The following is a 26349-nucleotide window of genomic DNA, read 5'->3' on the forward strand; positions in this document are numbered from 1 at the left end:
GGAGGAGATGAGAGTGTTGAGGCTGTGTGGAGGGAGATGAGGTGTTGAGGCTGTGTGGAGGAGAGATGAGGTGTTGAGGCTGTGTGAGGATGTGTGAGAGGGAGGGAGATGAGGTGTTGAGGCTGTGGGAGGGAGATGAGGTGTTGAGGTGTTGAGGCTGTGTGGAGGGAGATGAGGTGTTGAGGCTGTATGTTTGGAGGGAGATGAGGTGTTGAGGCTGTATGTTTGGAGGGAGATGAGGTGTAGAGGTGTTGAGGCTGTGTGGAGGGAGATGAGGTGTTGAGGCTGTGTGGAGGGAGATGAGGTGTTGAGGCTGTGTGGAGGAGATGAGGTGTTGAGGCTGTGGAGGGGAGATGAGGTGTTGAGGCTGTGTGGAGGGAGATGAGGTGTTGAGGCTGTGTGGAGGGAGATGAGGTGTTGAGGTGTTGAGGCTGTGTGGAGGGAGATGAGGTGTTGAGGTGTTGAGGCTGTGTGGAGGGAGATGAGGTGTTGAGGCTGTGTGGAGGGAGATGAGGTGTTGAGGCTGTGTGGAGGAGATGAGGTGTTGAGGCTGTGTGGAGGGAGATGAGGTGTTGAGGTGTGGAGGTGTGGAGAGATGAGGTGTTGAGGCTGTGTGGAGGAGATGAGGTGAGGTGTTGAGGCTGTGTGGAGGAGATGAGGTGTTGAGGCTGTGGAGGAGAGATGAGGTGTTGAGGCTGTGTGGAGGAGATGAGGTGTTGAGGCTGTGTGGAGGGAGATGAGGTGTAGAGGCTGTGTGGAGGAGGAGAGATGAGGTGTTGAGGCTGTGTGGAGGAGATGAGGTGTAGAGGCTGTGTTTGGAGGTGTTGAGGCTGTGTGGAGGGAGATGAGGTGTTGAGGCTGTGTGGAGGAGATGAGGTGTTGAGGCTGTGTGGAGGGAGATGAGGTGTTGAGGCTGTGTTTGAGGAGATGAGGTGTGAGGTGTTGAGGCTGTTGAGGTGTGGGAGGGAGATGAGGTGTTGAGGCTGTGTGGAGGGAGATGAGGTGTTGAGGCTGTGTGGAGGGAGATGAGGTGTTGAGGTGTTGAGAGCTGTGTGGAGGAGATGAGGTGTTGAGGCTGTGTGGAGGGAGATGAGTGTTGAGGCTGTTGAGGCTGTGTGGAGGATGAGGTGTTGAGGTGTTGAGGCTGTGTGGAGGAGATGAGGTGTTGAGGCTGTGTGGAGGGAGATGAGGTGTTGAGGCTGTGTGGAGGAGATGAGGTGTTGAGGCTGTGTGGAGGGAGATGAGGTGTTGAGGCTGTGTGGAGGAGATGAGGTGTTGAGGCTGTGTGGAGGGAGATGAGGTGTAGGCTGTGGAGGGAGATGAGGCTGTGTGGAGGGAGAGGTGTTGAGGTGTTGAGGCTGTGTGGAGGGAGATGAGGTGTTGAGGTGCTGTGTGGAGGGAGATGAGGTGTTGAGGCTGTGTGAGGAGGAGGTGTTGAGGCTGTGTGAGGTTGAGGCTGTGTGGAGGATGAGATGAGGTGTTGAGGCTGTGTTGAGGTGTTGAGGCTGTGTGGAGGAGAGAGGTGTTGAGGTGTGAGAGCTGTGTGGAGGAGGAGATGAGGTGTTGAGGCTGTGTGGAGGGAGATGAGGTGTTGAGGCTGTGTGGAGGAGATGAGGTGTTGAGGCTGTGTGGAGATGAGGTGTTGAGGCTGTGTGGAGGGAGATGAGGTGTTGAGGCTGTGTGGAGGAGATGAGGTGTGTGAGGCTGTGTGGAGGGAGATGAGGTGTTGAGGCTGTGTGGAGGAGATGAGAGGCTGTGTGGAGGTGTTGAGGCTGTGTGGAGGAGATGAGGTGTTGAGGCTGTGTGGAGGAGATGAGGTGTTGAGGCTGTGTGGAGGAGATGAGGTGTTGAGGCTGTGTGGAGGGAGATGAGGTGTTGAGGCTGTGTGGAGGAGATGAGGTGTTGAGGCTGTGTGGAGGGAGATGAGGTGTTGAGGCTGTGTGGAGGAGATGAGGTGTTGAGGCTGTGTGGAGGGAGATGAGGTGTTGAGGTGTTGAGGCTGTGTGGAGGGAGATGAGGTGTTGAGGCTGTGTGGAGGAGGTGTTGAGGCTGTGTGGAGGTGTTGAGGCTGTGTGGAGGGAGATGAGGTGTTGAGGCTGTGTGGAGGGAGATGAGGTGTTGAGGCTGTGTGGAGGAGATGAGGTGTTGAGGCTGTGTGGAGGGAGATGAGGTGTTGAGGTGTTGAGGCTGTGTGGAGGGAGTGTTGATGTGAGGTGTTGAGGTGTTGAGGCTGTGTGGAGGGAGATGAGGTGTTGAGGCTGTGTGGAGGAGATGAGGTGTTAAGGCTGTTGAGGCTGTGTGGAGGAGATGAGGTGTTGAGGCTGTGTGGAGGGAGAGATGAGGTGTTGAGGCTGTGTGGAGAGAGGCTGTATGAGGTGTTGAGGCTGTGGGAGGGAGATGAGGTGTTGAGGTGTTGAGGCTGTGTGGAGGGTGGAGAGATGAGGTGTTGAGGCTGTGTGGAGGAGATGAGGTGTTGAGGCTGTGTGGAGAGAGATGAGGTGTTGAGGCTGTGTGGAGGAGATGGTGTTAGAGGGTGTGGAGGAGATGAGGTGTTGAGGCTGTGTGAGAGGAGATGAGGTGTTGAGAGCTGTGTGGAGGAGATGAGGTGTTGAGGCTGTGTGGAGGAGATGAGGTGTTGAGGCTGTGTGGAGGAGATGAGGTGTTGAGGCTGTGTGGAGGGAGATGAGGTGTTGAGGCTGTGTGGAGGGAGATGAGGTGTTGAGGCTGTGGAGGAGATGAGGTGTGTGAGGCTGTGTGGAGGGAGATGAGGTGTTGGAGGAGATGTGTGAGGCTGTGTGGAGGAGATGAGGTGTTGAGGCTGTGGAGGAGGGAGGTGAGGTGTGAGGCTGTGTGGAGGAGATGAGGTGTTGAGGCTGTGTGGAGGAGATGAGGTGTTGAGGCTGTGTGGAGGGAGATGAGGTGTTGAGGCTGTGTGGAGGGAGATGAGGTGTGTGAGGCTGTGTGGAGGGATGAGGTGAGGCTGAGGTGGTGTTGAGGCTGTGTGGAGGAGATGAGGTGTTGAGGCTGTGTGGAGGATGAGATGAGGTGTTGAGGAGGTGTTGAGAGGCTGTGTGGAGAGGTGGAGATGAGGTGTTGAGGCTGTGTGGAGGGAGATGAGGTGTTGAGGCTGTGTGGAGGAGAGATGAGGTGTTGAGGCTGTGTGGAGGAGATGAGGTGTGTGAGGCTGTGTGGAGGGAGATGAGGTGTTGAGGCTGTGTGGAGGGAGATGAGGTGTTGAGGCTGTGTGGAGGGAGATGAGGTGTTGAGGTGTTGAGGCTGTGTGGAGGGAGATGAGGTGTTGAGGCTGTGTGGAGGGAGATGAGGTGTTGAGGCTGTGAGGCTGTGTGGAGGGTGAGATGAGGTGTTGAGGCTGTGTGAGGAGATGAGGTGTTGAGGCTGTGTGGAGGAGATGAGGTGTTGAGGCTGTGTGGAGGGAGATGAGGTGTTGAGGCTGTGTGGAGGGAGATGAGGTGTTGAGGCTGTGTGGAGGCTGTGTGAGGCTGAGATGGAGGTGATGAGGTGTTGAGGCTGTGTGGAGGGAGATGAGGTGTTGAGGCTGTGTGGAGGAGATGAGGTGTTGAGGTGTTGAGTGTGGGAGGGAGATGAGGTGTTGAGGCTGTGTGGAGGGAGATGAGATGAGGTGTTGAGGCTGTGTGGAGGAGATGAGGTGTTGAGGCTGTGTGGAGGGAGATGAGGTGTTGAGGCTGTGTGGAGGGAGGCTGAGGTGTTGAGGCTGTGTGGAGGAGATGAGGTGTTGAGGCTGTGAGGCTGGAGATGAGGAGGTGTTGAGGCTGTGTGAGGGAGATGAGGTGTTGAGGTGTTGAGGCTGTGTGGAGGGAGATGAGGTGTTGAGGCTGTGTGGAGGAGATGAGGTGTTGAGGTTGAGGCTGTGTGGAGGGAGATGAGGTGTTGAGGCTGTGTGGAGGGAGATGAGGTGTTGAGGAGGTGTTGAGGCTGTGGAGGGAGATGAGGTGTTGAGGCTGTGTGGGAGGGAGATGAGGTGTTGAGGCTGTGTGGAGGGAGATGAGGTGTTGAGGTGTTGAGGCTGTGTGGAGGAGATGAGGTGTTGAGGCTGTGTGGAGGAGATGAGGTGTTGAGGTGTTGAGGCTGTGTGGAGGAGATGAGGTGTTGAGGCTGTGTGAGGAGATGAGGTGTTGAGGCTGTGTGGAGGGAGATGAGGTGTTGAGGCTGTGTGGAGGAGATGAGGTGTTGAGGCTGTGTGGGAGATGAGAGAGGCTGTGTGGAGGTGTTGAGGCTGTGTGGAGGGAGATGAGGTGTTGAGGCTGTGTGGAGGGAGATGAGGTGTTGAGGTGTTGAGGCTGTGTGGAGGGAGATGAGGTGTTGAGGCTGTGTGGAGGGAGATGTTGAGGTGTTGAGGTGTTGAGGCTGTGTGGAGGGAGATGAGGTGTTGAGGCTGTGTGGAGGAGATGAGAGGCTGTGTGGAGGAGAATGAGGTGTTGAGGCTGGCTGTGTGGAGGAGATGAGGTGTTGAGGCTGTGTGGGGGAGATGAGGTGTTGAGGCTGTGTGGAGGGAGATGAGGTGTTGAGGCTGTGTGGAGGGAGATGAGGTGTTGAGGCTGTGTGGAGGATGAGGTGTTGAGGCTGTGTGGAGGAGATGAGGTGTTGAGGCTGTGTGAGGGAGATGAGGTGTTGAGGCTGTGTGGAGGGAGATGAGGTGTTGAGGCTGTGTGGAGGGAGATGAGGTGTTGAGGCTGTGTGGAGGGAGATGAGGTGTTGAGGCTGTGTGGAGGAGATGAGGTGTTGAGGCTGTGTGGAGGGAGATGAGGTGTTGAGGCTGTGTGGAGGAGATGAGGTGTTGAGGCTGTGTGGAGATGAGGTGTTGAGGCTGTGTGGAGGAGATGAGGTGTTGAGGCTGTGTGGAGGGAGATGATGAGGTGTTGAGGCTGTGTGGAGGGAGATGAGGTGTGTGTGAGGCTGTGTGGAGGAGATGAGGTGTTGAGGCTGTGTGGAGGAGATGAGGTGTGTTGAGGCTGTGTGGAGGGAGATGAGGTGTTGAGGCTGTGTGGAGGAGATGAGGTGTTGAGGCTGTGTGGAGGGAGATGAGGTGTTGAGGCTGTGTGGAGGGAGATGAGGTGTTGAGGCTGTGTGGAGGAGATGAGGTGAGGTGTTGAGGTGTGGGAGGGAGATGAGGTGTTGAGGCTGTGTGGAGGGAGATGAGGTGTTGAGGCTGTGGAGGGATGAGATGAGGTGTTGAGGCTGTGTGGAGGGAGATGAGGTGTTGAGGGCTGTGTGGAGGGAGATGAGGTGTGTTGAGGCTGTGTGGAGGGATGAGATGAGGTGTTGAGGCTGTGTGGAGGGAGATGAGGTGTTGAGGCTGTGTGGAGGGAGATGAGGTGTTGAGGCTGTGTGGAGGGAGATGAGGTGAGGTGTGTGGAGGTGTGTGAGGCTGTGTGGAGGGAGATGAGGTGTTGAGGCTGTGTGGAGGGAGGAGAGAGGCTGTGAGGTGTTGAGGCTGTGTGGAGGGAGATGAGGTGTTGAGGCTGTGTGGAGGAGATGAGGTGTTGAGGCTGTGTGGAGGAGATGAGGTGTTGAGGCTGTGTGGAGGGAGATGAGGTGTTGAGGCTGTGTGGAGGGAGATGAGGTGTTGAGGCTGTGTGGAGGGAGATGAGGTGTTGAGGCTGTGTGGAGGAGATGAGGTGTTGAGGCTGTGTGGAGGAGATGAGGTGTTGAGGCTGTGTGGAGGAGATGAGGTGTTGAGGCTGTGTGGAGGAGATGAGGTGTGAGGTGTTGGAGGCTGATGGTGGAGGCTGTGTGAGGAGATGAGTGTTGAGGCTGTGTGGAGGAGATGAGGTGTTGAGGTGTTGAGGCTGTGTGGAGGGAGATGAGGTGTTGAGGCTGTGGAGATGGAGGGAGATGAGGTGTTGAGGCTGTGTGGAGGGAGAGATGAGGTGTTGAGGCTGTGTGGAGGAGATGGAGATGTTGAGGCTGTGTGGAGGAGAGGAGGTGTTGAGGCTGTGTGGAGGAGATGATGTGTTGAGGCTGTGTGGAGGGAGATGAGGTGTTGAGGCTGTGTGGAGGGAGATGAGGTGTTGAGGCTGAGGCTGTGGGAGGAGATGAGGTGTTGAGGCTGTGTGGAGGGAGATGAGGTGTTGAGGCTGTGTGGAGGAGATGAGGTGTTGAGGCTGTGTGGAGGGAGATGAGGTGTTGAGGCTGTGGGAGAGGGAGATGAGGTGTTGAGGCTGTGTGGAGGAGATGAGGTGTTGAGGCTGTGTGGAGGAGATGAGGTGGTGTTGAGGCTGTGTGAGGAGATGAGGTGTTGAGGCTGTGTGGAGGAGATGAGGTGTTGAGGCTGTGTGGAGGGAGATGAGGCTGTGTGGAGGAGGTGTTGAGGCTGTGTGGAGGAGATGAGATGAGGTGTTGAGGCTGTGTGGAGGAGATGAGGTGTTGAGGCTGTGTGGAGGAGATGAGGTGTTGAGGCTGTGGAGGGAGATGAGTGTTGAGGCTGTGTGGAGGGAGATGAGGTGTTGAGGCTGTGTTGAGGCTGTGAGGGAGATGAGGTGTTGAGGCTGTGTGGAGGAGATGAGGTGTTGAGGCTGTGGAGGGAGATGAGGTGTTGAGGCTGTGTGGAGGGAGATGAGATGAGGTGTTGAGGCTGTGTGGAGGAGATGAGGTGTTGAGGCTGTGTGGAGGAGATGAGGTGTTGAGGCTGTGTGGAGGGAGATGAGTGTTGAGGCTGTGTGGAGGAGAGTGAGGTGTTGAGGCTGTGTGGAGGGAGATGAGGTGTTGAGGCTGTGTGGAGGGAGATGAGGTGTTGAGGCTGTGTGAGGCTGTGTTGAGGCTGATGAGGTGTTGAGGCTGTGTGGAGGGAGATGAGGTGTTGAGGTGTTGAGGCTGTGGAGGAGATGAGTGTTGAGGCTGTGTGGAGGGAGATGAGGTGTTGAGGCTGTGTGGAGGAGATGAGGTGTTGAGGCTGTGTGGAGGGAGATGAGGTGAGGTGTTGAGGCTGTGTGGAGATGAGATGAGGTGTTGAGGCTGTGTGGAGGGAGATGAGGTGTTGAGGCTGTGTGAGGGAGATGAGGTGTTGAGGCTGTGTGGAGAGGAGATGAGGTGTTGAGGCTGTGTGGAGGGAGATGAGGTGTTGAGGCTGTGTGGAGGGAGATGAGGCTGGTGTTGAGGCTGTGTGGAGGGAGATGAGGTGTTGAGGCTGTGTGGAGGGAGATGAGGTGTTGAGGCTGTGTGGAGGGAGGAGGTGTTGAGGCTGTGTGGAGGGAGATGAGGTGTTGAGGCTGTGTGGAGGAGATGAGTGTTGAGGCTGTGTGGAGGGAGATGAGGTGTTGAGGCTGTGTGGAGGGAGATGAGGTGTTGAGGCTGTGTGGAGGGAGATGAGGTGTAGAGTGTTGAGGCTGTGTGGAGGGAGATGAGGTGTTGAGGCTGTGTGGAGGGAGATGAGGTGTTGTTGAGGCTGTGTGGAGGAGATGAGGTGTTGAGGCTGTGTGGAGGGAGATGAGGTGTTGAGGCTGTGTGGAGGGAGATGAGGTGTTGAGGCTGTGTGGAGGAGATGAGGTGAGGTGTTGAGGCTGTGTGGAGGGAGATGAGGTGTTGAGGCTGTGTGGAGGAGGGGAGTGTGAGGTGTTGAGGCTGTGTGGAGGGAGATGAGGTGTTGAGGCTGTGTGGAGGGAGATGAGGTTTTGAGGCTGAGGGTGTGATGAGGTGATGAGGTGTTGAGGCTGTGTGGAGGGAGATGAGGTGTTGAGGCTGTGTGGAGGGAGATGTAGAGGTGTTGAGGCTGTGTGGAGGAGATGAGGTGTTGAGGCTGTGTGGAGGAGATGAGGTGTTGAGGCTGTGTGGAGGAGATGAGGTGTTGAGGCTGTGTGGGAGGAGATGAGGTGTGTTGAGGCTGTGTGGAGGGAGATGAGGTGTTGAGGCTGTGTGGAGGAGATGAGGTGTTGAGGCTGTGTGAGGGGAGATGAGGTGTTGAGGCTGTGTGGAGGGAGATGAGGTGTTGAGACTGTGTGGAGATGAGGTGTAGAGGTGTTGAGGCTGTGTGGAGGAGATGAGGGTGTTGAGGCTGTGTGGAGGGAGATGAGGTGTTGAGGCTGTGTGGAGATGAGGTGTTGAGGCTGTGGGAGGGAGATGAGGTGTTGAGGCTGTGTGGAGGAGATGAGGTGTTGAGGCTGTGTGGAGGGAGATGAGGTGTTGAGGCTGTGTGGAGGGAGATGAGGTGTTGAGGCTGTGTGGAGGAGATGAGGTGTTGAGGCTGTGTGGAGGGGAGATGAGGTGTTGAGGCTGTGTAGAGGGAGATGAGGTGTAGAGGTGTTGAGGCTGTGTGGAGGAGATGAGGTGTTGAGGCTGTGTGGAGGGAGATGAGGTGTTGAGGCTGTGTGGAGGAGATGAGGTGTTGAGGCTGTGTGGAGGAGGGAGATGAGGTGTTGAGGCTGTGTGGAGGGAGATGAGGTGTTGAGGCTGTGTGGAGGAGATGAGGTGTTGAGGCTGTGTGGAGGAGATGAGATGTGTTGAGGCTGTGTGGAGGAGATGAGGTGTTGAGGCTGTGTGGAGGAGATGAGGTGTTGAGGCTGTGGAGGGAGATGAGGTGTTGAGGCTGTGTGGAGGAGATGAGGTGTTGAGGCTGTGTGGAGGGAGATGAGGTGTTGAGGCTGTGTGGAGGGAGATGAGGTGTTGAGGCTGTGTGGAGGAGATGAGGTGTTGAGGCTGTGTGGAGGAGATGAGGTGTTGAGGCTGTGTGAGGGAGATGTTGAGGTGTTGAGGCTGTGGAGGGAGATGGAGATGAGGTGATGAGGTGTGAGGCTGTGTGGAGGAGATGAGGTGTTGAGGCTGTGTGGAGGGAGATGAGGTGTTGAGGCTGTGTGGAGGGAGAGGTGTTGAGGCTGTGGAGGGAGATGAGGCTGTTGAGGCTGTGTAGGGAGATGAGGTGTTGAGGCTGTGTGGAGGAGATGAGGTGTTGAGGCTGTGTGGAGGGAGATGAGGTGTTGAGGTGAGGCTGTGTGGAGGAGATGAGGTGTTGAGGCTGTGTAGGGAGATGAGGTGTTGAGGCTGTGTGGAGGAGATGAGGTGTTGAGGCTGTGTGAGGCTGTGTGGAGATGAGGTGTTGAGGCTGTGTGAGGAGATGAGGTGTTGAGGCTGTGTGGAGGGAGATGAGGTGTTGAGGCTGTGTGGAGGGAGATGAGGTGTTGAGGCTGTGTGGAGGGAGATGAGGTGTTGAGGCTGTGTGGAGGAGATGAGGTGTAGAGGTGGGCTGTGTGGAGGGAGATGAGGTGTTGAGGCTGTGGAGGGAGATGAGGTGTTGAGGCTGTGGAGGGAGATGAGGTGTTGAGGCTGTGTGAGGAGATGAGGTGTTGAGGCTGTGTGGAGGAGATGAGGTGTTGAGGTGTGAGATGCTGTGTGGAGGAGATGAGGTGTTGAGGCTGTGTGGAGGAGATGAGGTGTTGAGGCTGTGTGGAGGGAGATGAGGCTGTTGAGGCTGTGTGGAGGAGATGAGGTGTTGAGGCTGTGTGGAGGAGATGAGGTGTTGAGGTGTTGAGGCTGTGTGGAGGGAGATGAGGTGTTGAGGCTGTGTGGAGGAGATGAGGTGTTGAGGCTGAGACTGTGGAGGAGATGAGGTGTTGAGGCTGTGTGGAGGAGATGAGGTGTTGAGGCTGTGTGGAGGGAGATGAGGTGTTGAGGCTGTGTGAGGGAGAGGTGTTGAGGCTGTGTGGAGGGAGATGAGGTGTTGAGGCTGTGTGAGGGAGATGAGGTGTGAGGTGAGGCTGTGTGGAGGGAGAGATGTTGAGGTGTTGAAGCTGTGTGGAGGGAGGTGTTGAGGCTGTTGAGGCTGTTGAGGCTGTGTGGAGGGAGATGAGGTGTTGAGGCTGTGTGGAGGGAGATGAGGTGTTGAGGCTGTGTGGAGGAGATGAGGTGTTGTGTGAGGAGCTGTGAGGCTGGTGGAGGAGATGAGGTGTTGAGGCTGTGTGGAGGGAGAGGCTGTGTGGAGGTGTTGAGGCTGTGTGGAGGAGATGAGGTGTTGAGGCTGTGTGGAGGAGATGAGGTGTTGAGGCTGTGTGGAGGAGAGATGAGAGTGTTGAGGCTGTGTGGAGGGAGATGAGGTGTTGAGGCTGTGTGGAGGGAGATGTTGGGTGTTGAGGCTGTGTGGAGGGAGATGAGGTGTTGAGGCTGTGTGGAGGGAGATGAGGTGTTGAGGCTGTGTGGAGGAGATGAGGTGTTGAGGCTGTGTGAGGAGATGAGGTGTTGAGGCTGTGTGAGGGAGATGAGGTGTTGAGGCTGGGTGTTGAGGTGTGAGGTGTGTGAGGTGTTGAGGCTGTGTGGAGGGAGATGAGGTGTTGAGGCTGTGTGGAGGAGATGAGGTGTTGAGGCTGTGTGGAGGGATGAGGTGTTGAGGCTGTGTGGAGGGAGATGAGGTGTTGAGGCTGTGTGGAGGAGATGTTGAGGCTGTGTGGAGGGAGATGAGGTGTTGAGGCTGTGTGAGGGAGATGAGGTGTTGAGGCTGTGTGGGGAGATGAGGTGTTGAGGCTGTGTGGAGGGAGATGAGGTGTTGAGGCTGTGTGGAGGGAGATGAGGTGTTGAGGCTGTGTGGAGGGAGATGAGGTGTTGAGGCTGTGTGGAGGAGATGAGGTGTTGAGGAGATGTTGAGGCTGTGTGGAGGGAGATGAGGTGTTGAGGCTGTGTGGAGGGAGATGAGGTGTAGAGGCTGTGTGGAGGGAGATGAGGTGTTGAGGCTGTGTGGAGGGAGATGAGGTGTTGAGGCTGTGTGGAGGGAGATGAGGTGTTGAGGTGTTGAGGCTGTGTGGAGGGAGATGAGGTGTTGAGGCTGTGTGGAGGGAGATGAGGTGTTGAGGTGTTGAGGCTGTGTGGAGGGAGATGAGGTGTTGAGGCTGTGTGGAGGGAGAGGTGAGGTGTGTGAGGCTGTGTGGAGGAGATGAGGTGTTGAGGCTGTGTGGAGGAGATGAGGTGTTGAGGCTGTGTGGAGGGAGATGAGGTGTTGAGGCTGTGTGGAGGAGATGGCTGTGTGGAGGAGATGGAGGTGTTGAGAGGATGAGGTGTTGAGGCTGTGTGGAGGGAGATGAGGTGTTGAGGCTGTGTGGAGGAGATGAGGTGTGTGGAGGAGATGAGGCTGTGTGGAGGGAGATGAGGTGTTGAGGCTGTGTGGAGGGAGATGAGGTGTTGAGGCTGTGTGGAGGAGATGAGGTGTTGAGGCTGTGTGGAGGAGATGAGGTGTTGAGGCTGTGTGGAGGAGATGAGGTGTTGAGGCTGTGTGGAGGGAGATGAGGTTTGAGGCTGTGTGGAGGGAGATGAGGTGTTGAGGTTTTGAGGCTGTGTGGAGGGAGATGAGGTTTTGAGGCTGTGCTTCGGTTGAGCAGCTTGAGGGCCTATATGCAGAAACACGTACATACTGGGCACACAGACAGACAGACAGATTGTTAGTGTCCTGATATCATGTCAGCCAGCAGGGACTGTGAACGCTACTATCAATCATATTGGATTCTTTGTGATTGACCTTGTTGGCCACCATTCCTTGGTCTGTCCACTAGATGTCACTGTAGAGAAGGACACATTTATTCCTGTAATTTCTCTGTTGGGCGTATTCCACATGAGAGATGTAAAACTAACCGTTACCATCAGAGGGCGCTGTTTACTCTCGGTGTTTTAATACTGTGCGTTTGTGTACATGCGTTTGTGTGTGTGTGTGTGTACATGCGTTTGTGTGTGCGTGTGTGTTTGACCTGAGGTCCACAAAGGTCAGAGGCTATATGTAGCTGTTTACTGTAGCCTCACGGGACAATTTGTCTTCTCATTTATTAACCCTCCTCTCTCTCTGCTCTCTCACCCTTCCTCTCCCTCTATCCCACCTTCTCTCTCTCTCTCTCTCTCACCCTCCCTCTCCCTCCCTCTCTCTCTGCTCTCTAGCTCTCTCTTTGTCTCTCTGTCTCTCCACAAATAAACTCCCCTCCTTGTAAATCTCCTTCCGACTGGAGGAAATTGTCTCGATAATGTAAATAAATATAACGTTATAACATCCCCTGTTTGCTGTCTGAGATGTGCTTCAGTGTTTATTGGTTCAGCTGAAACAGGGACGTCTTGACAACGTTCTGTGTGGAATAAGGCCTTATCTGTTTTGTAAGAACAGATTTGCTGACAATAGATGTCCAGTTTCGTAATAGATTGCTGATTGATTTTTACCAATATATATATTGATTATATTATTATATATTGACTACATTAGTTTAGTTTTAAACATCAGCATTGAACAGTGAACTTGTTTATTTGTAGCTCAAGTAATTCTGTACTTAAGTTTTTTTTAAATACTTTAAAGTACTACTTAAGGTACTTCAAATAAAATACTTTAAAGTACTACTTAAGGTACTTCAAATAAAATACTTTAAAGTACTACTTAAGGTACTTCAAATAAAATACTTTAAAGTACAACTTAGGTAGTTTTTTGGGGTATCTGTACTTTACTATTTATATTGTTGACAACTTTTACTTCACTACTGTACATTAAGAAAATAATTTACTTTTTACTCAATACATTTTCCCTGATACCCAAAAGTACTCGTTACATTTTGAATGCTTAGCAGGACAGAAAAATGGTCCAATTCACACACTTATCAAGAGAACATCCCTGGTCATCACTACTGCCTCTGATCTGGAGGACTCACTAAACAGAGAACATCCCTGGTCATCCATTCTAGCCTCTGATCTGGAGGACTCACTAAACAGAGAACATCCCTGGTCATCCCTTCTAGCCTCTGATCTGGAGGACTCACTAAACAGAGAACATCCTGGTCATCCATTCTAGCCTTTGATCTGGAGGACTCACTAAACAGAGAACATCCTGGTCATCCCTTCTAGCCTCTGATCTGGTGGACTCACTAAACAGAGAACATCCTGGTCATCCCTTCTAGCCTCTGATCTGGAGGACTCACTAAACAGAGAACATCCCTGGTCATCCCTTCTAGCCTCTGATCTGGTGGACTCACTAAACAGAGAACATCCTGGTCATCCCTTCTAGCCTCTGATCTGGAGGACTCACTAAACAGAGAACATCCTGGTCATCCATTCTAGCCTTTGATCTGGAGGACTCACTAAACAGAGAACATCCTGGTCATCCCTTCTAGCCTCTGATCTGGTGGACTCACTAAACAGAGAACATCCTGGTCATCCCTTCTAGCCTCTGATCTGGAGGACTCACTAAACAGAGAACATCCCTGGTCATCCCTTCTAGCCTCTGATCTGGAGGACTCACTAAACAGAGAACATCCCTGGTCATCCCTTCTAGCCTCTGATCTGGAGGACTCACTAAACAGAGAACATCCCTGGTCATCCCTTCTAGCCTCTGATCTGGAGGACTCACTAAACAGAGAACATCCCTGGTCATCCCTACTGCCTCTGATCTGGAGGACTCACTAAACAGAGAACATCCCTGGTCATCCCTCCTGCCTCTGATCTGGAGGACTCACTAAACAGAGAACATCCCTGGTCAACCCTACTGCCTCTGATCTGGAGGACTCACTAAACAGAGAACATCGCTGGTCATCCCTACTGTCTCTGATCTGGAGGACTCACTAAACAGAGAACATCCCTGGTCATCACTACTGCCTCTGATCTGGAGGACTCACTAAACAGAGAACATCCCTGGTCATCCCTACTGCCTCTGATCTGGAGGACTCACTAAACAGAGAACATCCCTGGTCATCCCTACTGCCTCTGATCTGGAGGACTCACTAAACAGAGAACATCCCTGGTCATCCCTACTGCCTCTGATCTGGAGGACTCACTAAACAGAGAACATCCCTGGTCAACCCTACTGCCTCTGATCTGGAGGACTCACTAAACAGAGAACATCCCTGGTCATCCCTTCTAACCTCTGATCTGGAGGACTCACTAAACAGAGAACATCCCTGGTCATCCCTTCTAACCTCTGATCTGGAGGACTCACTAAACACGCATGACTATTGGGTACTTTCCCCACCACTGTTCTGGAGCATGTCTGTGTGTTTGCTGAAGCCTATGATCAAGCATTTGCCCAAGTACCCCTGTAGAGTTCTCTCATCAGGTGGTTAATCGATAACTCAGCTCTCTTCTCATCATATCTTTATGCATTTGAAGCAGACAGACAAAGAGAGACAGACAGACAGACAGACAGGCTGAGGGATAGACAGACAGACAGACAGACAGACAGACAGACAGACAGACAGACAGACAGACAGACAGACAGACAGACAGACAGACAGACAGACAGACAGACAGACAGGCTGACAGACAGACAGACAGACAGACAGACAGACAGACAGACAGACAGACAGACAGACAGACAGACAGACAGACAGACAGACAGGCTGAGGAGTAGACAGACAGACAGACAGGCAGACAGACAGACAGACAGACAGACAGACAGACAGACAGACAGACAGACAGACAGACAGACAGACAGACCTGTGTTGAGGAGTCATCCAGAATGTAATGTGTATTGTCTCTGAGGTTAGAACTACCTTTAGTAGACTGTCAGAGTACTAGTCAGTTTTACTGAAGGGGTCAATACTGTAGCTGTCAGAGCATCTCACCATTAGTTTTTAAAGAACCATCTGGAAATCTGTTTTCAGTGAGTGAGTCAAAGAGCGACCGATTGAGATAAGTAGAAGACGGTATTGCAATCATCTGAGGCTTCAAACCACATTGAAGTAGAAACTAACCAATGGGTTGGTCCCAAATGGCCCTCTCTACCCTACGGTTCACTACCTCTCTACCCTACGGTTCACTACCTCCCTACCCTACGGTTCACTACCTCCCTACCCTACGGTTCAGTACCTCTCTACCCTACGGTTCAGTACCTCTCTACCCTACGGTTCAGTACCTCTCTACCCTACGGTTCACTACCTCTCTACCCTACGGTTCAGTACCTCTCTACCCTACGGTTCACTACCTCTCTACCCTACGGTTCAGTACCTCTCTACCCTACGGTTCAGTACCTCTCTACCCTACGGTTCAGTACCTCTCTACCCTACGGTTCAGTACCTCTCTACCCTACGGTTCAGTACCTCTCTACTCTACCCTACGGTTCACTACCTCTCTACCCTACGGTTCAGTACCTCTCTACCCTACGGTTCAGTACCTCTCTACCCTACGGTTCACTACCCCCCTACCCTACGATTCACTACCTCCCTACCCTACGGTTCAGTACCTCTCTACCCTACGGTTCAGTACCTCTCTACCCTACGGTTCAGTACCTCTCTACCCTACGGTTAGGTACCTCTCTACCCTACGGTTCACTACCTCTCTACCCTACGGTTCAGTACTTCTCTACCCTACGGTTCAGTACCTCTCTACCCTACGGTTCAGTACCTCTCTACCCTACGGTTCAGTACCTCTCTACCCTACGGTTCAGTACCTCCCTACCCTACGGTTCAGTACCTCTCTACCCTACGGTTCAGTACCTCCCTACCCTACGGTTCAGTACCTCTCTACCCTACGGTTCAGTACCTCTCTACCCTACGGTTCAGTACCTCTCTACCGTACGGTTCAGTACCTCTCTACCCTACGGTTCAGTACCTCTCTACTCTACCCTACGGTTCAGTACCTCTCTACTCTACCCTACGGTTCATTACCTCTCTACCCTACGGTTCAGTACCTCCCTACCCTACGGTTCAGTACCCTCCCTACCCTACGGTTCAGTACCTCTCTACCCTACGGTTCAGTACCTCCCTACCCTACGGTTCAGTACCTCCCTACCCTACGGTTCACTACCTCTCTACCCTACGGTTCAGTACTTCTCTACCCTACGGTTCAGTACCTCCCTACCCTACGGTTCAGTACCTCTCTACCCTACGGTTCAGTACCTCCCTACCCTACGGTTCAGTACCTCTCTACCCTACGGTTCAGTACCTCTCTACCGTACGGTTCAGTACCTCTCTACCCTACGGTTCAGTACCTCTCTACTCTACCCTACGGTTCAGTACCTCTCTACTCTACCCTACGGTTCAGTACCTCTCTACCCTACGGTTCAGTACCTCTCTACCCTACGGTTCAGTACCTCCCTACCCTACGGTTCAGTACCTCTCTACCCTACGGTTCAGTACCTCCCTACCCTACGGTTCAGTACCTCTCTACCCTACGGTTCAGTACCTCTCTACCCTACGGTTAGGTACCTCTCTACCCTACGGTTCAGTACCTCTCTACCCTACGGTTAGGTACCTCTCTACCCTACGGTTCACTACCTCTCTACCCTACGGTTCAGTACTTCTCTACCCTACGGTTCAGTACCTCCCTACCCTACGGTTCAGTACCCCTCTACCCTACGGTTCAGTACCTCCCTACCCTACGGTTCAGTACCTCTCTACCCTACGGTTCAGTACCTCTCTACCCTACGGTTCAGTACCTCTCTACCCTACGGTTCAGTACCTCTCTACCCTACGGTTCAGTACCTCCCTACCCTACGGTTCAGTACCTCTCTACCCTACGGTTCAGTACCTCCCTACCCTACGGTTGAGTACCTCTCTACCCTACGGTTCAGTACCTCTCTACCCTACGGTTCAGTACCTCTCTACCGTACGGTTCAGTACCTCTCTACCCTACGGTTCAGTACCTCTCTACTCTACCCTACGGTTCAGTACCTCTCTACTCTACCCTACGGTTCAGTACCTCTCTACCCTACGGTTCAGTACCTCTCTACCCTACGGTTCAGTACCTCTCTACCGTACGGTTCAGTACCTCCCTACCCTACGGTTCAGTACCTCTCTACCCTACGGTTCAGTACCTCTCTACTCTACCCTACGGTTCAGTACCTCTCTACCCTACGGTTCAGTACCTCCCTACCCTACGGTTCAGTACCTCTCTACCCTACGGTTCACTACCTCTCTACCCTACGGTTCAGTACTTCTCTACCCTACGGTTCAGTACCTCCCTACCCTACGGTTCAGTACCTCTCTACCCTACGGTTCAGTACCTCTCTACCCTACGGTTCAGTACCTCTCTACTCTACCCTACGGTTCAGTACCTCTCTACTCTACCCTACGGTTCAGTACCTCTCTACCCTACGGTTCAGTACCTCTCTACCCTACGGTTCAGTACCTCTCTACCCTACGGTTCAGTACCTCCCTACCCTACGGTTCAGTACCTCTCTACCCTACGGTTCAGTACCTCTCTACCCTACGGTTCAGTACCTCTCTACCCTACGGTTCAGTACCTCTCTACCCTACGGTTCAGTACCTCTCTACCCTACGGTTCACTACCTCTCTACCCTACGGTTCAGTACCTCTCTACCCTACGGTTCAGTACCTCTCTACCCTACGGTTCAGTACCTCTCTTCACCATTGTCTATATGAAACAGCCCGGAGGTCATGTCATCAAAGTCAATCTCATTTCAAAAAAGACTTCTGGGCCACCAGCGACTCGACCACAGGTTGATGTGGTAGCAGCAAAGGTTCTGTTGCCATAGCTGCCCCACCTGCCAACGCTGTCAGCGAGTGTTGGCAGGTGAGCGCATTGATGGAAGAATTGGGACAAAAATGGGACAAACACCAAATTTAGACTCTGCATGCAGAATTCTGCAAAAATATCGAAAATAATAGAACAACAAATAATTCATGCAGAGCAGAATTAGGTCGATACTATCTAATTATCAAAATCCAGAAAAGAGCTGTTCAATTCCAAAACCACTTAAAAGGAAGCCTTCCATAATGACATTTTTAATTTTTTTATTTCACCTTTATTTAACCAGGTAGGCCAGTTGAGAACAAGTTCTCATTTACAACAGCGACCTGGCCAAGATAAAGCAAAGCAGTGTGACAAAAACAACAACACAAAGTTACACACAAACAAATGTACAGTCAATAACACAATATAAAAATCGATGTACTGTGTGTGCAAATGTAGAAGAGTAGGAAGGTAAGGCAATAAATAGGTCATAGAGGTGAAATAATTACAATTTAGCATTAAGGAGTGATAGATGTACAGATGATGATGTGCAAGTAGAGATACTGGGGTGCAAAATAGCAAGAGGATAAATAACAATATGGGGATGAGTTAGTTGGATGGGCTATTTACAGATGGGCTGTTTACAGGTACAGTGATCGGTAAGCTGCTCTGACAGCTGATGCTTAAAGTTAGAGAGGGAGATATAAGTCTCCAGCTTCAGTGATTTTTGCAATTCTTTCCAGTCATTGGCAGCAGAGAACTGGAAGGAAAGGCGGCCAAAGGAAGTGTAGGGTTTGGGGATGACCAGTGAAATATACCTGCTGGAACGCAATGCTACAGGTGGGGCTTTACCTAGAAAAGACTTGTAGATGACATGGAGCCAGTGGGTTTGGTGACGCATATGAAGCAAGGACCAGCCAACGAGAGTGTACAGGTCGCAGTGGTGGATGGTATATGGGGCTTTGGTGACAAAACGGATGGCATTGTGATAGACTGCATTCAGTTTGCTGAGTAGAGTGTTGGGGGCAATTTTGTAAATGACATCGCCAAAGTCAAGGATCGGTAGGATAGTCAGTTTTACGAGGTTATGTTTGGCAGCATGAGTGAAGGATGCTTTGTTGCAAAATAGGAAGCCAATTCTAGATTTCATTTTGGATTGGAGATTTTTAATGTGAGTCTGGAAGGAGAGTTTACAGTCTAACCAGACTCCTAGCTATTTGTAGTTTTCCACATATTTTAAGTCAGAACCATCCAGAGTAGTGATGCTGGTGGGCGAGTGCGGGCAGCGATCGGTTGAAGAGCATGCATTTAGTTTTCCTACCATTTACAAGCAGTTGGAGGCCACAGAAGGAGTGTTGTTAACACAGTGTCCAAAGAAATTAATGAAGAAGGTACGGTGGAATTCTAATTGGTCTGTGATCTGTTTGTTAACTTGGCTTTCGAAGATTTTAGAAAGGCAGGGCAGGATGGATATAGGTCTATAACAGTCTGGGTCTGTAGTGTCTCCCCCTTGGAAGAGGGGGATGACCGCGGCAGCATTCCAATCTTTGGGGATCTCAGGCGATATGAAAGAGAGGTTGAACAGGCTAGTAATAGGGGTTGCAACAATTGATGCGGATAATTTTAGAAAGAGAGGGTCCAGATTGTCTAGCGATCCAGATTTTGCAGCTCATTCAGAACATCAGCTATTGGGATTTGGGTGAAGGAGATGCAGGGGGGCTTGGGCAAGTTTCTGGGGGGTGCCGAGCTGTTGGCCCGGGGTAGGGGTAGCCAGGTGGAAAGCATTGCCAGCTGTAGAAAAATGCTTATTGAATTTATCGATTATCATAGATTTATCGGTGGTGACAAGTGTTTCCTAGCCTCAGTGCAGTGGGCAGCTGTGAGGAGGTGCTCTTATTCTCCATGGACTTTACAGTGGAATTACTGCTGCAGGATGCAAATTTCTGTTTGAAAAAGCTAGCCTCAGTTTTCCTAACTGACTAAGTATATTGGTTCCTGACTTCCCTGAAAAGTTGCATATCGCGGGGGCTATGCGATGCTAATGCAGAACGCCACAGGATGTTTTTCTGTTGGTCAAGGGCAGTCAAATCTGGGGTGAACCAAGGGCTATATCTGTTTTTAGTTCTACATTTTTTGAAAGCACTTTTAAAGAGCAACCAGGCGTCCTCTACTGACGGGATGAGGTCAATATCCTTCCAGGATATCAGGGCCAGGTCGATTAGAAAGGCCTGCTCACAGAAGTGTTTTAGGGAGCATTTGACAGTGAAGACAGCTTCTCCATCCTGGAGGGGGAAAACAATCACTTTCAGAGATCAACACAGAGAGAAAATGATTAACACAGGCAGAGAGAGAGAGAGAGAGAGAGAGAGAGAGAGGGAGAGGCAGAGAGAGAGAGAGAGAGGCAGAGAGAGAGAGAGAGAGAGAGAGAGGGAGAGGCAGAGAGAGAGAGAGAGAGAGAGAGAGAGAGAGAGAGAGGCAGAGAGAGAGAGAAAGAGAGAGAGAGAGAGAGAGAGGTAGAGAGAGAGAGAGAGAGAGAGAGAGAGAGAGAGAGAGACAGAGAGAGAGAGAGAGACAGAGAAGCAGAGAGAGACAGTATGATGGAGAAGAGAATCAGAGAGTGTGTGAGGACGAGAGAGAGAGACAGTATGATGGAGAGGAGACTCAGCGAGTGTGTGAGGACGAGAGAGAGAGACAGTATGATGGAGAGGAGACTCAGAGAGTGTGTGAGAACGAGAGAGAGACAGTATGATGGAGAGGAGAATCAGAGAGTGTGTGAGGACGAGAGAGAGAGACAGTATGATGGAGAGGAGAATCACAGAGTGTGTGAGGACGAGAGAGAGAGACAGTATGATGGAGAGGAGACTCAGAGAGTGTGTGAGAACGAGAGAGAGACAGAGAGATTCAGAATGATGGAGAGGAGAATCAGAGAGTGTGTGAGGACGAGAGAGAGAGACAGTATGATGGAGAGGAGACTCAGAGAGTGTGTGAGAACGAGAGAGAGACAGAGATTCAGAATGATGGAGAGGAGAATCAGAGAGTGTGTGAGGACGAGAGAGAGACAGAGATTCAGAATGATGGAGAGGAGAATCAGAGAGTGTGTGAGGACGAGAGAGAGACAGAGATTCAGTATGATGGAGAGGAGAATCAGAGAGTGTGTGAGGACGAGAGAGAGAGACAGTATGATGGAGAGGAGAATCACAGAGTGTGTGAGGACGAGAGAGAGAGACAGTATGATGGAGAGGAGACTCAGAGAGTGTGTGAGAACGAGAGAGAGACAGAGAGATTCAGAATGATGGAGAGGAGAATCAGAGAGTGTGTGAGGACGAGAGAGAGAGACAGTATGATGGAGAGGAGAATCACAGAGTGTGTGAGGACGAGAGAGAGAGACAGTATGATGGAGAGGAGACTCAGAGAGTGTGTGAGAACGAGAGAGATACAGAGAGATTCAGAATGATGGAGAGGAGAATCAGAGAGTGTGTGAGAACGAGAGAGAGACAGAGATTCAGAATGATGGAGAGGAGAATCAGAGAGTGTGTGAGAACGAGAGAGAGACAGAGATTCAGAATGATGGAGAGGAGACTCAGAGAGTGTGTGAGAACGAGAGAGAGACAGAGATTCAGAATGATGGAGAGGAGAATCAGAGAGTGTGTGAGGACGAGAGAGAGAGACAGTATGTAGACTGTACCAGCGTTGCCCCCGTTCTCATCCAAAGAGTGCTGCAGATGCTGCTGCTGCTTAATGATGTATTCACCTGTTACCATGGAGACCGGAACAGCTGGCTAGATCTAGTAGTGATAGGAAGTCACTCCTCTTATCTCCCCTAGCATCACACAGCTGTATTACTGGGCTGGTCTAACATGGCTTCTCTATCTCCTCCCATCACACAGCTGTATTAATGGGCTGGTCTAACAAGGAACACTGTCACTAGTCATCTACTGTAGTTCAGGAACACTGTCACTAGTCATCTACTGTAGTTCAGGAACACTGTCACTAGTCATCTACTGTAGTTCAGGAGGAACACTGTCACTAGTCATCTACTGTAGTTCAGGAACACTGTCACTAGTCATCTACTGTAGTTCAGGAACACTGTCACTAGTCATCTACTGTAGTTCAGGAACACTGTCACTAGTCATCTACTGTAGTTCAGGAACACTGTCACTAGTCATCTACTGTAGTTCAGGAGGAACACTGTCACTAGTCATCTACTGTAGTTCAGGAGGAACACTGTCACTAGTCATCTACTGTAGTTCAGGAGGAACACTGTCACTAGTCATCTACTGTAGTTCAGGAGGAACACTGTCACTAGTCATCTACTGTAGTTCAGGAACACTGTCACTAGTCATCTACTGTAGTTCAGGAGGAACACTGTCACTAGTCATCTACTGTAGTTCAGGAGGAACACTGTCACTAGTCATCTACTGTAGTTCAGGAGGAACACTGTCACTAGTCATCTACTGTAGTTCAGGAGGAACACTGTCACTAGTCATCTACTGTAGTTCAGGAACACTGTCACTAGTCATCTACTGTAGTTCAGGAGGAACACTGTCACTAGTCATCTACTGTAGTTCAGGAGGAACACTGTCACTAGTCATCTACTGTAGTTCAGGAGGAACACTGTCACTAGTCATCTACTGTAGTTCAGGAGGAACACTGTCACTAGTCATCTACTGTAGTTCAGGAGGAACACTGTCACTAGTCATCTACTGTAGTTCAGGAGGAACACTGTCACTAGTCATCTACTGTAGTTCAGGAGGAACACTGTCACTAGTCATCTACTGTAGTTCAGGAGGAACACTGTCACTAGTCATCTACTGTAGTTCAGGAGGAACACTGTCACTAGTCATCTACTGTAGTTCAGGAGGAACACTGTCACTAGTCATCTACTGTAGTTCAGGAACACTGTCACTAGTCATCTACTGTAGTTCAGGAGGAACACTGTCACTAGTCATCTACTGTAGTTCAGGAGGAACACTGTCACTAGTCATCTACTGTAGTTCAGGAGGAACACTGTCACTAGTCATCTACTGTAGTTCAGGAACACTGTCACTAGTCATCTACTGTAGTTCAGGAACACTGTCACTAGTCATCTACTGTAGTTCAGGAGGAACAACACATCTACTGTCAGGAAACACTGTCAGTCATCTACTGTAGTTCAGGAGTCACTAGTCATCTACACTGTCACTAGTCATCTACTGTAGTTCAGGAAACACTGTCACTAGTCATCTACTGTAGTTCAGGAACACTGTCACTAGTCAACACTGTCACTAGTCATCTACTGTAGTTCAGGAGGAACACTGTCACTAGTCATCTACTGTAGTTCAGGAGGAACACTGTCACTAGTCATCTACTGTAGTTCAGGAGGAACACTGTCACTAGTCATCTACTGTAGTTCAGGAGGAACACTGTCACTAGTCATCTACTGTAGTTCAGGAGGAACACTGTCACTAGTCATCTACTGTAGTTCAGGAACACTGTCACTAGTCATCTACTGTAGTTCAGGAGGAACACTGTCACTAGTCATCTACTGTAGTTCAGGAGGAACACTGTCACTAGTCATCTACTGTAGTTCAGGAACACTGTCACTAGTCATCTACTGTAGTTCAGGAGGAACACTGTCACTAGTCATCTACTGTAGTTCAGTCATCTACTGAGGAACACTGTCACTAGTCATCTACTGTAGTTCAGGAGGAACACTGTCACTAGTCATCTACTGTAGTTCAGGAGGAACACTGTCACTAGTCATCTACTGTAGTTCAGGAGGAACACTGTCACTAGTCATCTACTGTAGTTCAGGAGGAACACTGTCACTAGTCATCTACTGTAGTTCAGGAGGAACACTGTCACTAGTCATCTACTGTAGTTCAGGAGGAACACTGTCACTAGTCATCTACTGTAGTTCAGGAGGAACACTGTCAGGAGGAACACTGTCAGTCATCTACTGTAGTTCAGTCATCTACTGAGTTCAGAACACTGTCACTAGTCATCTACTGTAGTTCAGGAGGAACACTGTCACTAGTCATCTACTGTAGTTCAGGAGGAACACTGTCACTAGTCATCTACTGTAGTTCAGGAGGAACACTGTCACTAGTCATCTACTGTCAGTTCTAGAGGAACACTGTCACTAGAACACTGTCACTAGTCATCTACTGTAGTTCAGGAACACTGTCACTAGTCATCTACTGTAGTTCAGGAGGAACACTGTCACTAGTCATCTACTGTAGTTCAGGAACACTGTCACTAGTCATCTACTGTAGTTCAGGAGGAACACTGTCACTAGTCATCTACTGTAGTTCAGGAGGAACACTGTCACTAGTCATCTACTGTAGTTCAGGAGGAACACTGTCACTAGTCATCTACTGTAGTTCAGGAGGAACACTGTCACTAGTCATCTACTGTAGTTCAGGAGGAACACTGTCACTAGTCATCTACTGTAGTTCAGGAGGAACACTGTCACTAGTCATCTACTGTAGTTCAGGAGGAACACTGTCACTAGTCATCTACTGTAGTTCAGGAGGAACACTGTCACTAGTCATCTACTGTAGTTCAGGAGGAACACTGTCACTAGTCATCTACTGTAGTTCAGGAGGAACACTGTCACTAGTCATCTACTGTAGTTCAGGAGGAACACTGTCACTAGTCATCTACTGTAGTTCAGGAACACTGTCACTAGTCATCTACTGTAGTTCAGGAGGAACACTGTCACTAGTCATCTACTGTAGTTCAGGAGGAACACTGTCACTAGTCATCTACTGTAGTTCAGGAGGAACACTGTCACTAGTCATCTACTGTAGTTCAGGAACACTGTCACTAGTCATCTACTGTCACTGTCACTAGTCATCTACTGTAGTCATCTACTGTCATCTACTGTAGTTCAGGAGGAACACTGTCACTAGTCATCTACTGTAGTTCAGGAGGAACACTGTCACTAGTCATCTACTGTAGTTCAGGAACACTGTCACTAGTCATCTACTGTAGTTCAGGAGGAACACTGTCACTAGTCATCTACTGTAGTTCAGGAGGAACACTGTCACTAGTCATCTACTGTAGTTCAGGAACACTGTCACTAGTCATCTACTGTAGTTCAGGAGTCACTAGTCATCTACACTGTCACTAGTCATCTACTGTAGTTCAGGAGGAACACTGTCACTAGTCATCTACTGTAGTTCAGGAGGAACACTGTCACTAGTCATCTACTGTAGTCTACTGTAGTTCAGGAGGAACACTGTCACTAGTCATCTACTGTAGTTCAGGAGGAACACTGTCACTAGTCATCTACTGTAGTTCAGGAACACTGTCACTAGTCATCTACTGTAGTTCAGGAACACTGTCACTAGTCATCTACTGTAGTTCAGGAGGAACACTGTCACTAGTCATCTACTGTAGTTCAGGAGGAACACTGTCACTAGTCATCTACTGTAGTTCAGGAACACTGTCACTAGTCATCTACTGTAGTTCAGGAGGAACACTGTCACTAGTCATCTACTGTAGTTCAGGAACACTGTCACTAGTCATCTACTGTAGTTCAGGATGTGTGTGTGTAATTTGCTTGATAACACCAGCGAGGCTGAGCCGCTCACAGGATTAATTCAGAGGAAAATGTTGATTAAAACATTAGCATATGAAAAGCTGTCTGACCTCAAAGACTATCCCAGATAATGCAGATTTTCATCAACTCAACAGAAACTAAGCTAGAGGATTTACTATAATATTACAATTACATTTGATTATGGTAGAATTTTTACATAATATGCAAATGTCTTTCCACAATATTTGATGACTACTGACATGTTGAATGTTGAATGTTTCATGCTTTTCAAGTTTGAAACTGTATTGTAATTTAAAAAATGACCTTTAATGTCTCTAACATGGCCTGAAAAGACAACAGACCTTTCCACAGCGTTTAAATGTCCTCATGTAGTCTGACTTTTGCATATCTAGACATTATTATAGCTAGTCCATGTTTCTCATGGCTCACCTGTGTAGGTAGGGTCCAGGGCCTATATAGTACCTCCCTATCACCAACCATTAAACATCCTCATGATGACCATGCTCCATGTTCCTTATGCATGGTTTACCTGCTCAGGTAGCACAGTGTGACTGCTGCTGATGCTGTCGCCGCGGTGACGGTCCCCTGCCGATGACCCAGGCCTGGTCATACTCTGAGTGGATGCTTAGCATCAGGCTTTGATGGAGTCTGTTCTTACATCTGATTGGTTGGCTGGTCTCTGTTCTCACAGCTGATTGGTCACTGTCAGCTGTTCTCATCCCTGATTGGCTGATTTCTCAGTTCCTGGCATGGGCTCTCATCTCCCCTGCTGAAGACCCACCTGGCTCATCCTGGTCTCAGAGCATTTCATATTATTCTGTACGTGAATCCGAGACAGTCCTTTTGTATGATATGTTGAGTTTCGTATAATATTCATTCATCCATCATCCATTTCAGATTATATGTATAATGAATTGATATGTTACGAATTTCAACTTGAACAATGTGTTACAAAATTTGCAAAATGTACAATGTGTTATGAAATTGAAAAACGTTTGATGTATTACGAATTCCAATTTGTTGTGGCTAGAGGTGGCTACGCTAACGTTAGCTAGCTGGCTAAGGGTTAATGTTAGGGTAAAAGTTATGGTTAGCTGAAAGAGTTTAGGTTAGGGGAAGGGTTAGCTAACATGCTAATAATTAAATGCAAGTAGCAAGTAGTTGAAAAGTTGCTAATTAACTGAAATACTAAAGTTGTCTGTGATTAGATTCGAACACACAGCTTAAGGGTTGCTATACGTTCGCGTTGTATGCCTACTCAATCACCCTCCTTTAGTTTTTGCCTTAAATAATCTTCTGTTTTAATGTAACCATACCAAAATGTAAAACATTATATTAATTTGAGTGGATTTACATTTGTTAAGTCTGAAGCATTTCAAGGTCCTGGAGTGGCCTAGCCAGTCTCCAGATCTCAACCC

The sequence above is a fragment of the Oncorhynchus nerka genome, linkage group LG9b, assembly GCF_034236695.1.
Source record: "Oncorhynchus nerka isolate Pitt River linkage group LG9b, Oner_Uvic_2.0, whole genome shotgun sequence".
NCBI lineage: Eukaryota > Metazoa > Chordata > Actinopteri > Salmoniformes > Salmonidae > Oncorhynchus > Oncorhynchus nerka.